Here is a 14176-nt window from a genome sequence, read left to right on the forward strand (position 1 = left end):
TTCACTCCTGACAGTTGTTGCTAAGTGCCAGGCCTCTGTGTGTGGATGCTCCTGACATCCTAACTCCTTTGACTCTAGTGACTCAAAACGAAGGTGCTGTTGTTGTTGTCTTTGACACAGTAAGGCTCCAAGTGGCAAAATGAGGACCACTCATTAGATGTCATACCTAACAAATTGTAGAATCAATGTTTTAGTATGTCCAGTACAGTTTGGTTCTGAACAACAAAACTGTGAACATAAAATTGACAAAAACAATAATAACAGTGTAATTACACTATTATAAGCATAAATGTATAATTGTATTTACATATTAACATATTATATTTTATTAATATAACATGATATATTGAACATATTGATCTTTACATTTTGATACTGAATATAACAGGTACCATACTACATACATCATGTTTGATCATTATATTTGTTACCACTTTCATGCAGATGACATCGCTGATCATGAAGAGAGGAAGAAGTTTCTTCATAGTCTCACATTCAAGAGGTAGTATGTGGCTCTTTCTCCCTTCCCTCTCTCTCTGCCCTTCCTTTCCTTCTCTCTCTTCTCTCCTCTCCTTTCTTTTTCTGTATCTCTACTTCTCTATCTCTTCTTTCTATGAGCACCATTTTATTCTCCCCTCCTGTGATACTCCCAATAAAACTACATTTATATAATAATAATAATAATAATAATAATAATAATAATAAAGAGGTTGCATGTATGGTCTGAACTCAAACAGTATTTCATTCATTGATAGTTGATGTTTTGCCATAATAAACTGTCATGTAAGAGAAAAGAATTTGTATGTACTGTTCAGGGCCTTATTCTACAGAATTACCGAAGATCGTGTTTTAAAAATGTAATGGCCTTTCAAAAAAGAATAATAGGTATTTTTGTAAATTAAAAAAATATGTGTTTTTCCACTTTTTTCTTTATTATTATATATTATAATTTATACATTTTGTATCCCAACAGTAGTCTCACCACTCATCTCCTCCCTCCCTCCCTCCTTCTTTTCCCCTATGTCCCTCCTAGTCCACTGACAGGGGAGGTCTCTTCCCCTACTATCTGACCCTAGCCTATCAGGTCTCATCAGATGTCTGGATCCTTTCTCTGTGGCCTAGTAAGGTCACCTCACCAGAAGGAGGTGATCAAAGATCTGGCCACTGAGTTCATTTCAGAGACAGTCCCTGCTCCCTTTACTAGGTAAAACACATGGAGACTGAGTTGTCCATGGGCTACATCTGATTAGGGATCTAGGTCTTCTCCATGCATGATCCTTGTTTGGAGTATCAGTCCCTAAAAGACCCCCTGAGCCCAGATTTTTGGAATTGTTGGTCTCCTTGTAGGGCTTCTGTCTCCTCCAGGTCTTTATATCTGCCCCTTCTTCTGTAAAGTTCCCTGAACTTTGCCAAATGTTTGGATATGAGTCTCAGAATCTGCTTTAATAACCTAATGGGTAGAGTCTTCCAAAGGTCCCCTGTGGAAGGCTTCTTTCCTGTTCACTGTCTTCTACTTTCAATGTCTATCCTGCTTGCCCTTCTGAATGAGGATTAAGCGTCTTCCCTGCGGTCATCCTTGTTGGATCCAAGATGGAGGTGCCAATTGATCCTACTTTTTTTTTATACATATTTTTTTTATTTTTTTTTTATCAGTTACATTTTATTAACTCTGTATCCCAGCCGTGTCCCGATCCCTCATTCCCTCCCAGTCCCTCTCTCCCTCCCTCATCTCCACCGTGCCCCTTTCCGAGTCCACTGATAGGGGGGACCTCTTCCCCATTCAACTGATCCTGTTTTATCAGGTATCTTCAGGACTGGCTGCAAAGCCCTCCTCTGTGGCCTAACAGGACTGCTCCTCCCTTCGGGGGTGGGGAGACCAAAGAGCCAGTCATTGAGTTCCTGTTAGAAATAGTCCCTGTTCCCCTCACTTTGGGAAACCAATTGGTTACTGAGCTACCACAGGCTACATCTGAGTGGAGGTTCTAGGTTATATCCATACATGGTCCTTGGTTGAATATCAGTCTCAGAAAAGACCCTGTGCCCAGATATATTTGGTCCTTGTGGAGCTCCTATCCTTTCCCCATCAGACTAACTCCCCTTCTTTCTTATGATTCCTTGTACTCTGCCAAAGGTTTGGTGATGAGTCTTTGCTTTGAAAACACTGCTAGTTAGAGTCTTTCAGATGCGCTCAGTAGATTCCTGTCATATGTTCAATGCACATCCCATCTGTCTTTCTAAATGAGGATTGATCATCTTACCCCATGTCCGCTCAATTGATTATTTTTTTTTAGGTGTATAGATTTCATTATGTTTATCATATCTTATAGGTCTATATAAGTGAGTATGATCCTACTTTTTTTTATTGATTTCTCTTTTGAGTTACAGTGTCAGTGTGTAGCTCAGAATAATAATTCTTGCACTCGTGCCTCCCACTATGATTATTTAGAGTGCTGGGATTATAGGCATGAGTCGTCCATTTGTTTGGCCTTTTCTTTTCTTTTTTTCAAATAAAAGATGGTAAACCTTAAAAACAAAAGAAACCAAAATTTTATTTCTTTCATAAGTTCTTCTTTCCCTTGAACATTACAGAACTGTCAAAAATCAAGCTTATTGGGACATTTAATTATGAGAAGAATAACTGTCATTTTACTCATTTTCAATATGAACATCACAGGGTTTTCTATGTAAAGAGAACACTTTTTTTAGCTATTGCTGTTATATTACATTAGTCAAGAGAATCTCAATGATTTAATTCTTTTTCTTATAAAATGTCACTAAGCCATAGTTGGTTAGTGTTTCATTTACCATATATCAGTATGTTCAGAATGTCCTTTTTTGTAAATCATGCTCTTTCATTTTTCATAAGGACAATTACAGATTGTTCTTAGTTCTGTGGAAAAGAAGAATCAACATACTTTGGAAGAGTTTATGGTCAAATACCAAATCAAAGAAGCTTAGTTTGCTTGGGCCAAGACTTGGGACATGTCACTGTTCCTTCAGAACTGGAATTTTGGCAGAAAGAACTAGGAACCTAAAAACTATCCTCCTGCTATGAAGTGTAAAGTCTTCACATGATTAAATTTTTTTCTCTGTCATTTGTGAAATCTGGATTGAGTTAAACTGCAATCCAAAATCATTTAAAGAGAATTTGAATACATGCACATAGGAGAGGGTTTATTATTATTTCATATCCTACATTAATCTATTTACTACTAACAATTGAATTACTCAAATATAAATTAGTTACCAATAGAAGTCTTGTTTTTAACGAAAACATTATGAATAAACCATATTTATTCAAATATTTATGCATTGAGAGCTATAAAATACGTTTTAAATGCACTATTTATTTCTCTGTTTTCCTTTTTTCATTCAATTATTTATTTAGCACCAGTGTCTTGCCAGCTTATGTTGGCCCGCAGTTCACCATGCAGCCTGGGTTGACCTGGAGTTCACCATTCTCTTCCTCAGCTCAGATTACAGACATGCACCACAGTTCCCACATTATAAGAGTCATTTGAAACGTAAACTTTGCAAATGAGTATTATCTCACAATGCAAACTGCAAAAAAAAAATAGTATAAGAAATGAAGCAACTGTATATAACTTGCAAGAGCCAGTAGCTGTTGATAGCTAACGTTGAAGATCATTTCGCAGCCATTGAAATTGATCAGTAGTGTATGATGTTTTAAAAATTACCATCTGATTCACTTAATAGGTTTAAAATTAGACAATGTTTGAAACACAATAATAAAATAAAAATTTTCCTGTTAGATCTGTAATAGGTAGACTTACCCAATCACCTTAATTGATAAATATACACATATCTGTTAGAGAATGATTTACTCACCAGTGCTCTGAGTAAATGCAGCATTTTTATAGCATTTTAAAATGAAAATTTGGTCAAAGTTTTTACTATGAGTTACTTAACAATCAAACAAGCAGTTTGTAATTGATGTTAAAACATGGTATATATAAATAGTTTCTCCAAATTTTAGGTGGAGCATAGAGTTCATAAACTTAAAACAATTACTTTTATAATTAAAATTTATAAGAAAATATTAGAATTGAAGTTTTAAAGAATGAAGAAAAATACATGAATGGTTACAATATATTAAAATAACATAAGAAGACGAAATCTAAGAATAAGAGGAATAAACCAAAAAGAAGATTGAAGGCTCTAAGGTCCAGAAAATATTTTCAAGAAAATCATAGAAGAAAATTCTCCCAACTTAAAGAAAGAGATGTCCTTAAACATACAAGAGGCATACAGAACACCAAGTAGACTAGACAAGAAAAGAAACTCTTCATGTCACATAATAGTAGTCCAAAATAAATCTACAGAACAAAGAAAAAATATTAAAAGCAGCAAGGGGAAAAGGCCAAGTAACATGTAAAGGTAGAACTATCAGATTCACACCAGACTTCTCAGCAGAAACTCTAAAAGCCAGAAGGGCCTGGGCAGATGTCATGCAGACTCTAAGAGATCACAGATGCCAACACTGACTACTATACCCAGCAAAGTTTTCAATCAACATAAATGGGAAAAACAAAATATTCCATGATAAAACTAAACTTAACAAGAAGCTAAGCAAGAAGGAGGACCCTGTGGAAGATGATCAGTCCTCACTCAGAAAGACAAATTGGACAGACATCAGAAGAAGAAAACAGGGAACAATACAGGAGCCTACCACAGAGGTCCTCTAAAAGACTCTACCCAGCAAAGCAGATGCTGAGACTCATAGACAAACTTTGGGCAGAGTGCAGGAAATCTTACAAAAGAAGGGGAAGACAGAAAGACTTGGAGGGGACAGGAGCTCCACAAGGAGAAAAACAGAACCAAGAAATCTGGGCAAAGGTATGTTTTGTGAGACTAATACTCTAAACAAGGACCATGCATGGAGATAACCTAGAACCCCTGAACAGATGTAGCCCATAGCACATCAGTCTCCAAGTGGGTTTCTTAGTGACAGGGAATAGGGACTGTCTCTGGCAAGAATTCAGAGGCTGGCTCTTTGATTACTTCCCCATAACGGAGGAGCAGCCTTACCAGGCCACAGAGGAAGACAAAGAAGCCAGTCCTAATGAGACCTGATATACTAGGGTCAAAAGGAAGGAGAGGAGGTCCTTCCCTATCATTAAACTGGTGCAGGAGCATGGATGGAGATGAGGGAGGGAAGGTAGGATTGGAAGGGATGAGGGAGAAGGTTATAGCTGGGATATGAAGTGAATAAACTACAATAAAAAATAAATTAATTAAAATAAGAAAAAAATATTTACACAGCAACCCAGCCCTACAGAAGATACTGGAAGGAAAACTCCAATCCCACAAAATCAACTACACCAAAGAAAACACAGGATATAGATAACTTCACAAAAAATATTAAAAGAAAAGAAGCATATAAACACAGTAACACAAATGACTCAACAATCAAAGGAACTAACATTCATTGGCCACTATTATGTATATCAAGATCAATAGACTCCACTCTCCAATAAAAAGACACAGATAAACAGAGTGGTTGTGGAAACAGTATCCAACATTCTGCTGCATCCAAGAAATATACCTCTGCAACACAGAGAAACACTACCTCAGAGTAAAGGGCTGGAAAAATGTTTTTCAAGCAAATGAACCCAGAAAACAGGCTGGAGTAGGTATCCTAATGTCTAAAAGATAGACTTTCAACCAAAATTAATCAAAAAAGATGAGGAGGGACACGGTATTCTCATCACAGGAAAAATCTACCAGGAGGACATCACAATCCTGAACATCTATGCTCCAAATACAAGAGAACATGAATTCTTAAATGCAACATTATTAAACTCATATCACACATCAGCCCCAACACATTAATAATGAAAAACTTCAACACTCCACTCCCACCTGGGGACAGACCATCTAGATAGAAGCTAAATAAGAAATAATGGCATTTACATTGGTCCTAAATCAAATGGACCTAATAGATGTCTACAGAGCTTTTCACCCAAACTCAAAAGAGTATACCTTCTACTCAGCACCTCACAGAACCTTCTCAAAAATTGACCGTATAGTCAGGCACAAAGCAAGTCTCAAGAGATAAAAATTGATTGAAATAATCCCATATATACTATCAGACCACAATGGCATAAAACTAGACATCAAGACAATGGAAATAACAAAAAGCCTACATACACATGGAAACTAAACAACTCTCTACTCAACGACAGCTTGGTCAGAAAAGAAATTAGAGACTTCCTAAAATTCAGTGACAATGAAGGCACAACTTACCCAAAGTTATGGGACACAATGAAACAGTGCCAAGAAGAACGTTCATAGCACTAATTCTCTCCAGAAAGAAGTTGGAGAGATACATGCAACACTTTGGGAGGGGGGGACAGACACACCCAAGAGGACTAGACAATTGGAAATAATCAAACTCAGAGCTGAAATCAATGAATTAGAAACAAAGATAACAATTGAAAGATTCAATGAGGCCAAAAGCTCCTTCTTTGAGAAAATCGACGAGATAAACAAACCCGTAGCCAAAGTAACTAAAAGGCAGAGAGAAACTATCCAAACCAGCAAAATCAGAAACAAAGGGGGGATATAATGAGGAAATTCAAATAATCAGTAGGTCTTACTTCAAAAGCCTATACACCACAAAATCTGAAAATCTAAATGAAGTGGACAATTTTCTTGATAAATTTCATTTATCAAAGCTAAACCAATATCAGGTAAATAGATTAAATAGTCCTATATCCGCAAAGGAAGTAGAAGCAACCATCAAAAGTGTGCCTTCTCCCAAAAGCCCAGGGCCCAATGATTTCATTGCAGAATTCTAACTGACCTTCAAAGAAGAGCTAACTCCAATTCTCTTCAAACTAGTCCACAAAATAGAAAAAGAAGAAACATTACCAAACTCATTCTATGAAACCACAGTCACCTTGACAACTAAACCATACAAAGACCCAAAAAAAAAAAAAGAAAAAAAGAGAAATTCAGACCTCTCTCTTATGAACATTGATGCAAAAATATTCAATAAAATACTTGCAAACCAAATCCAAGAACACATAAAAGATATCATCCACCATGATCAGGTAGACTTTCCAGGCATGCAGGGGTGGTTCAATATATGGAAATCCATCAATGTGATCCACCATATAAACAAACTGACATAGAAAAAAAAAAAACAGAAAAAAACAAAACAAAACACAAATGATCATCTACTTAGATGCAGAAAAAACATTTGACAAAATCCAACACCCATTCATGTTTAAACGCTTGGAGAGATCAAGGATACAAGGCACATATCTAAACATAGTAAAGTCAATATACAGCAAGCCTATCGCCAATATCAAACAAAATAGAGAGAAACTTAAATCAATCCAACTGAATTCAAGGACAAGGCAAGGCTTCCCACTCTCTCTGTATGTCTTCGACATAGTACTTGAAGTCCTAGCTAAAGCTATAAGAAAAATAAAGGAGATCAAGTGGATACAAATCAGAAAGGAAGAAGTCAAAGTATCATTATTCACAGATAATATGATAGTATACATGAACAACTCCAAAAATTCAACCATAGAATTCCTTCAGCTGATAAGCACCTTCGGCAAGGTGACTGGATACAAATTAACTCAAAAAAAAAAAAAAAAAAAAAAAAAAAAAAACAACAACAACAAAAAAAAAAAAACAGTAGCCCTCCGGTATACAAAAGACAAAATGTCCGGGAAATTAGGGAAAAACATCCTTCACAATAGCAACTAATAACATAAAGTACCTTGTTGTGACTATAACCAAGCAAGTGAAAGACCTATAAAAACTACAAGTCTGTGAGGAAAGAAATTGAAGAAGATATCAAAAGATGGAAAGATCTCCCAAACTCATGGATAGGTAAGATTAACATAATGAAAATGGCCAAACACAATGTACAGATTTAATGCAATTCCCAGCAAAATACCAACACAATTCTTTACATACCTTGAAAGAAAAATTCTTAATTTCATACGTAGAAACAAAAAATCCAGAATTGCTAAAACAATCCTGTACAGCAACAGATCATCTGTAGGTATCTCTGTCCCTGATTTCAAACTGTACTATAGAGGAATAGTAATAAAAAGTGCCTAGTACTGGCATAGAAACAGAACAGTGGATCAATGGAACTGAAGACCAAGAAATAACCCACACGCCTACCAATACTTGATTTTTGACAAGCCAAAACCATACAAGGGTATGGTGCTGGTCTAACTGGATGTCTACATGTAGAAAAATGCAAATAGATCAATATTCATCACCCTGCATAAAACTAAAGTTCAAGTGGATCAAAGACCTCAACATAAAACTAGACACACTAAATCTGTTAGACAAAAAAGTGGGGAAAAGCCTTGAGCTCATTGGCACAGGAGACAACTTCCTGAACAGAACACCAACAGCACAGGCTCTAAAATCAACAATCAATAAATGGGACTGCAAGAAACAGGAGTTTCTGTAAAGCAAATGACACTGTCATCAGAACAAAATGACAGCCTACAGACTGGGAAAGGATCTTCACCAACCCTATATCTGATAGAGGGCTAATATCCTGAATATATGAAGAACTCAAGAAGTTAAACAGCAACAAATCAAATATTCTAATATTGTAGTAGTTAATCTTTATTTTATTCTGTTTAAAAAATGTGGTACAGAGCTATAGGAATACAGAATGGCAGAAAAACACTTAAGAGAAATGCTCAAGGTACTTAGTCATCAGGAAAATGCAAATCAAAGTGATCCTGTGATTTCACCTTCCCCCTTCAGAATGACTAAGATAAAAACTTAAGTGACAACACATGCTGGGGAGGATATAGAGAAAGGGGACCCTTCTCCATTACTGGTTGGAATGTAAATGTGTACAACCTTTTTGGAAATCAATCCGGTGCTTCCTCAAGATCCAGTTATACCACTCCTAGGCATATATCCAAAATATGCTCAAGTACACAACAAGGACATTTGCTCAACCATTTTCATAGCAGCTTTATTCATAATGGTCAAAAATTGGAAAAAACATAGAGGTCCCTCAACTGAGGAATGGATACAGAGATTGTGGTACATTTACACAGTGGAATAAAAACAATTAAAAACAAGGATATCATGAAATTTGCAGGCAAATGGTGGAAACAAGAAAAGATCATCCTGAGTGAGGTAGACCCCAGAACAGAAATATATATGTGGAAAATACTCAATTATAAGTGGATATTAGACATATAACATAGGATAAATATACTGAAATCTGCACACCTAAATAAGCTAAGCAAGAAGGAGGACCCTGGGTAAGATGAGCAGTTTTCACTCAGAAAGGCAAATGGGATGGACATCAGAAGAGGGAGAAAACAAGGAACAGGAGAGGAGCAACCACAGAGGACTTTTGAAAAAATCTACCCAGCAGGGTATCAAGGCTGATGCTGAGACTCATAACCAAACTAAGATTTGAGAAATACTTGTGAATCTTTCATGCTTTATGAGTGTCACTGAATGAGTCTTGGATTTGTTTTAAAACAATTGTCTCATGTTGGAGTTCTGAGTCTCACTTCTGTGTTAATGGTATGGCGATGTTCTGCTACTCACCAAAAAAACAAAACAAAACAAAACAAAACAAAACAAAACAAAACAAAACAAAACTTTGACCTTTGTAATATGGCAAGTCCTGAGTCTCTGCCTTGGAAATGCCTCTGCTTCTGATTTAGTAAAACTTTACTGGCTATAAACTTCATTCTTTATCTTAAGTAAACAAAAACTCTTACTATTAACTACCAATCTCTACTATTTAAGAAAAACAACTATCAGAAATAGAGGAACATTTCATATCCAAAAGCATGTATCTTCAAACATATCATGCAAAAATAATGTTAGTTTGCCTGGGGCTATGTGTGACTAGATTTCGCCATCAACTTCCCTTTTGTCTAAGACTGTTTTGTAATATGGGGTTATACGCAGGCTGATGTAGTACTAAAGGGGTTTGTTTCCTTTAGCAGATTAGGCTTTTAAGGAATATAGACGCTACCAGGCAATCCCCTTGTTCCTCAGCCAGCTTTCCCAGATTACTCTCATTTATAAGTTCTATTTTTAATTTCGGTAGTCAGTGTCCTATGTGTTGGAAATTCCTCTGCTTGCCAACATAGCCTTCCTGATCAAAGGCAAGGGTTGAAACTCTGCTACAAACAGTTACAAGATGCACAGGCTGTGTAAACTGAGTGTGGACAACAAAATGACCTAATTTCAGGCCATACTTTGCTTTGGAGGGGAAAAAAATACAAGTAAGCAAGCTCCCTCTCTCTCAAGTTGTACGTATATATGCATATATGTATTGTTTTCACGTGTGTTGGTATAGGTCTGTGTATGTGTTCTGTGGGTGTCAGAGGTCAACTTCAATTGCTATACCTTAAGGGTTGCTCACCTTCATTTTTTAGAGAAGTGTTTATGAGACACCAGTCTTTTAAGTTCCACTAGGTTGGTTTGGCAATAGGTATCCCCCTGGGTCCTTCAATCTTTGCCTTTCCAACACTGGGATTTCAAGCTCTGTGCCACCAGGGAGCTGGACGTAAAATGTGGGTCCTCATGCACTTACTGACTGAACCATCTCCACAGCCCTGCTTTCATACTTTTAAATTATATGGCCTCTTTTATCTATGTGCCTCCTCTTCACAGACACATCAGTGAAATCAATATCGGTCTTTCTTCCGAGCTCAACTGTACAGAAGTAGTAAAAAAATAAATAAATAAACCACAGAAGTGACAACAGAAGGACAAATGGCACCTACCAAGGGTGTTTAAATCTGGATATACAGGTCTCACACAAAAAGTGACTTGCTCATCTGCAGCTGATTCCTGTCTTGTACTAATAAAAGCACACCATTGCTACAGCTTCTTCCCTTTATTTCTTTCTTATTTTTTTTTCAAACAAAGCAGGAAATCCAGATTATTCTGTGAAATGTCCCAGGATTTAAATGCTGACAACTAATTCAATTAATTTCAAACATTGTGTAGGCAAATATGGTGGGAGCCAAACAAAACACACCTGCGGACAGCGCGATGCAGTGCGGCACCTCCGCTTAACGAGCCCCAACCATCCCCACACCCAACCCCTCCCCTTACATTTTCCTTCTTCCAGTTCACGACCAAGGTCAAGTAGAAGCTTCTTGAAGCCATTTTCTATTTACCCCAGACAGTAAGCGTTTTCCACTTTTGTGTCTTCCAATCACAAGCTGCTCTCCTACCGCTGATATATCACCTGTGCATTTCTGTACCATGTTGCATGTGTGTTTTAATGCTTCTTCCTCCTAGAGTTTTTTTTTTTTTTTTTTTTTTTCAGATGATTTAGCATGCTCCAAACTCCCGATCAGACAAGCACGTTTTATTTGGAAATTTTTAGTCATAATTAAGGATCTAAAAAAGAGTTCATTCAGTATAAACTGGATAGATGGTAAGTCCAATAGCATGTGCCTTTAGATAAGCAGAAAGGACAAAGACAAAGGCCCAGACCTTATAAAGAGCAATACACAGATTACAGAGCTATACAAACAAGAAAAGCACCAACCTGAGCTGCTGAAGCCCAAGGATGTCTTTTTCATGCAGCCTTCAGATTGACAGACATGTTCCTTATATTTTATCTTCTAATCTCTTCCTTACACAATTGAGCAAACTAAGTCTGTCCTTTTTAAGCCACTGTATGTGTGAATTGTTACAACAGCCCCAGAAAACAGACAGAAACTCTTCTTGAACACTCTCAATGCCAAACAGCTACCATAGAGTCAGACATACTGGAGACAGGCACAGAATTCGTGTTAATACTTTGGAATTGGAAGCATAAATTTTCAGTGTTTCTGAGCCTGTGAGTTTCCTTGAAGACTTCATGCACTGTAACAGAATAATATTATTTCATGCCTCATAAATTCGATTTTTGAATGGGCTTATTAAGACTCCGTAATCAAGAGAGTAACAGTTTATTATTACTAAGGATCTTTATGGCCTGTTTCGCTCAGCAGAAGGATATAAAGCATGTTTTTCCATAGATAAGCGAAGAGGAACAATCTCTTTTAAGTCAGATGTTTCTGCCCGCCACAGAAATGCAGTTCAAAAGGCCATTTCTTTCTTAAGGAAACAGACATATTGTCCCTAGGGCCAGAGTAGCACAGTGGAAACAGGACTCTGATCACCAAGAATTGGATTTGAACCACAGTGCTAAAACCTTGGGGAAATGATTTAACCTCATTGAGGGCCCTGTTGGTCATTGGAGGAGGCAATAAACACTGAGTATTTACAAAATCAAATCAGTTAAAAGTTCTCACTTGCTATCTGAACTTGGAGCAAAATGGAAAAAAAAAAAATGTTACTTTCCTTTCACAAATTTCCAGTTGGCTTTTTTGTCCTGATTGAGGAATTAGTTTGGGAAAATGGATTCAGTTAGACTACTGGTTTGAATTTAACTGTATTAAGTTGGATTTCCTACTTTTAAAATACAATCCAGATTTCTGTTCTATAATTCCTAAAAAGCTGTTTGGAATGGATGTAATTCTTAGTATACTAGACCCATTAAATCCTGGGATTGTTTCCCTTTCTGGGATGAAAACTAATCAAATTCTGCCTTGGCTGTACATTAAACACCCTTCTGGCTGATTGTTAATTGATGCTCATAATCAGCATTATGATTCATAATGAGAAGGTCATAGAGATGAAATCATAGAACAGCACCACTTCAGTATTGAAGCTCTTTGTGAGGAAGTAAATATAGCCAATTGTGCTTTCCCATACTGTGATGGGTTGAATGAGAATGTACCCAAAGGCTTGGCATTTGGACACTTGCTCCCTGATCGTTGGTGCCAGTCTGGAGGTATGGCCCTGTCAGAAGAAAGTATGTAACTGAGGCTAGGCTTTGAGGTCAGATACCATTGCCTTCTAGTCTGTTTGCTCTACTTCCTGCTTGTAGTTGAGGACGTAATCACTTATTTTCCTGCTCCTGTTACAATGCCTGCCACTTGCTGCCATTCCTCATGGACACATGCACTCTTATCTCTCTAGAAACCTAAGCCAAAATAAAGTCTTTCACAGTTTGGTCAAAAACTGTGACGAGGACACAGATCTAAACTGGACAGCATTGTTGATTGTGTCAGCCTCCCCATCAACATCTCTGAAGGAGAAATATGCCCACAATGAGACCTTTTGAAATTCAATAACCTGTATTCCATTTCCTCATAACACTCCAAAGGGTTTTGTGGAATAAATAGTTACAATAAAGCTGGCCATGGCGGCATACACCTTTAATCCCAGCCATCTGGAAAGCAGAAGCAGGCAGATTGCTGTGAGTTCAAGGCCAGCCTGGTCTCCAGGACACACACACACACATGACATAAACAAGTAAATTTTTGAACAAACGTATTTTTTTGAGAAAGAAAGAACTTTAGGGGAACAAACAAAGAAAAACTCATTTGGAATCCTGTAATAAGAAGGGTGCTGAGTAGGTGGAGGGTGGATAGTAACCAGGATAGTGGTAAGAGCGTTAGATACAACAGCATTGTTTTTACCCTAAGTGTCTTCATATAATTTCTTTTTAAGGCAAGTACAAAATGCAAATATTTGCAAATTTTTTTTAAATTTAATTTTATTTATAAATTTATTTATTACAATTTATTCATTCTATACCCTTGCTGCAGCCCCCTCCCAAATTTCCTCCTAGTCCCACCCACTCTCCCTCTTCTCCCCCTTTGCTTTTTCTCTAATCCCCTGATAGAGGAGGACTTCCCTTGTATCTTACCTTAGCTTATCAGGTCTCACCAAGGCTGGCTGCATCATCTTCTTCTGTGGCTTGGCAAGAATGCACCCCCCAAGAGAAGGTGATAAAAGAGCTGGGCACTGAGTTCATGTCAGAGACAACTCCTATACCCTTACTAGGGAACCCACTTTGGAAACTGAGCAATCAATGGACTTTCTTTGAACTGGGGGTTTAGGTCCTCTCCATGCGTGGTCCTTAGTTGAAGTATCTGTCTCTGCAGGCCCCCTAGGGAAGATGCTTAATCCTCATTCAGAAGGGCAAACAGAATAAACATCAGAAGTAGGAGAATACAAGGAACAGGACTGCAGCCTTCTACAGAGGACCTCAAAAGACTCTACCCACCAGGGTATCTAAGGCAATACTGAGACTCATAGCTAAACTCTGGGCAGAGTGCTG

Source organism: Meriones unguiculatus, chromosome 12 (genome assembly GCF_030254825.1).
Source record: "Meriones unguiculatus strain TT.TT164.6M chromosome 12, Bangor_MerUng_6.1, whole genome shotgun sequence".
NCBI lineage: Eukaryota > Metazoa > Chordata > Mammalia > Rodentia > Muridae > Meriones > Meriones unguiculatus.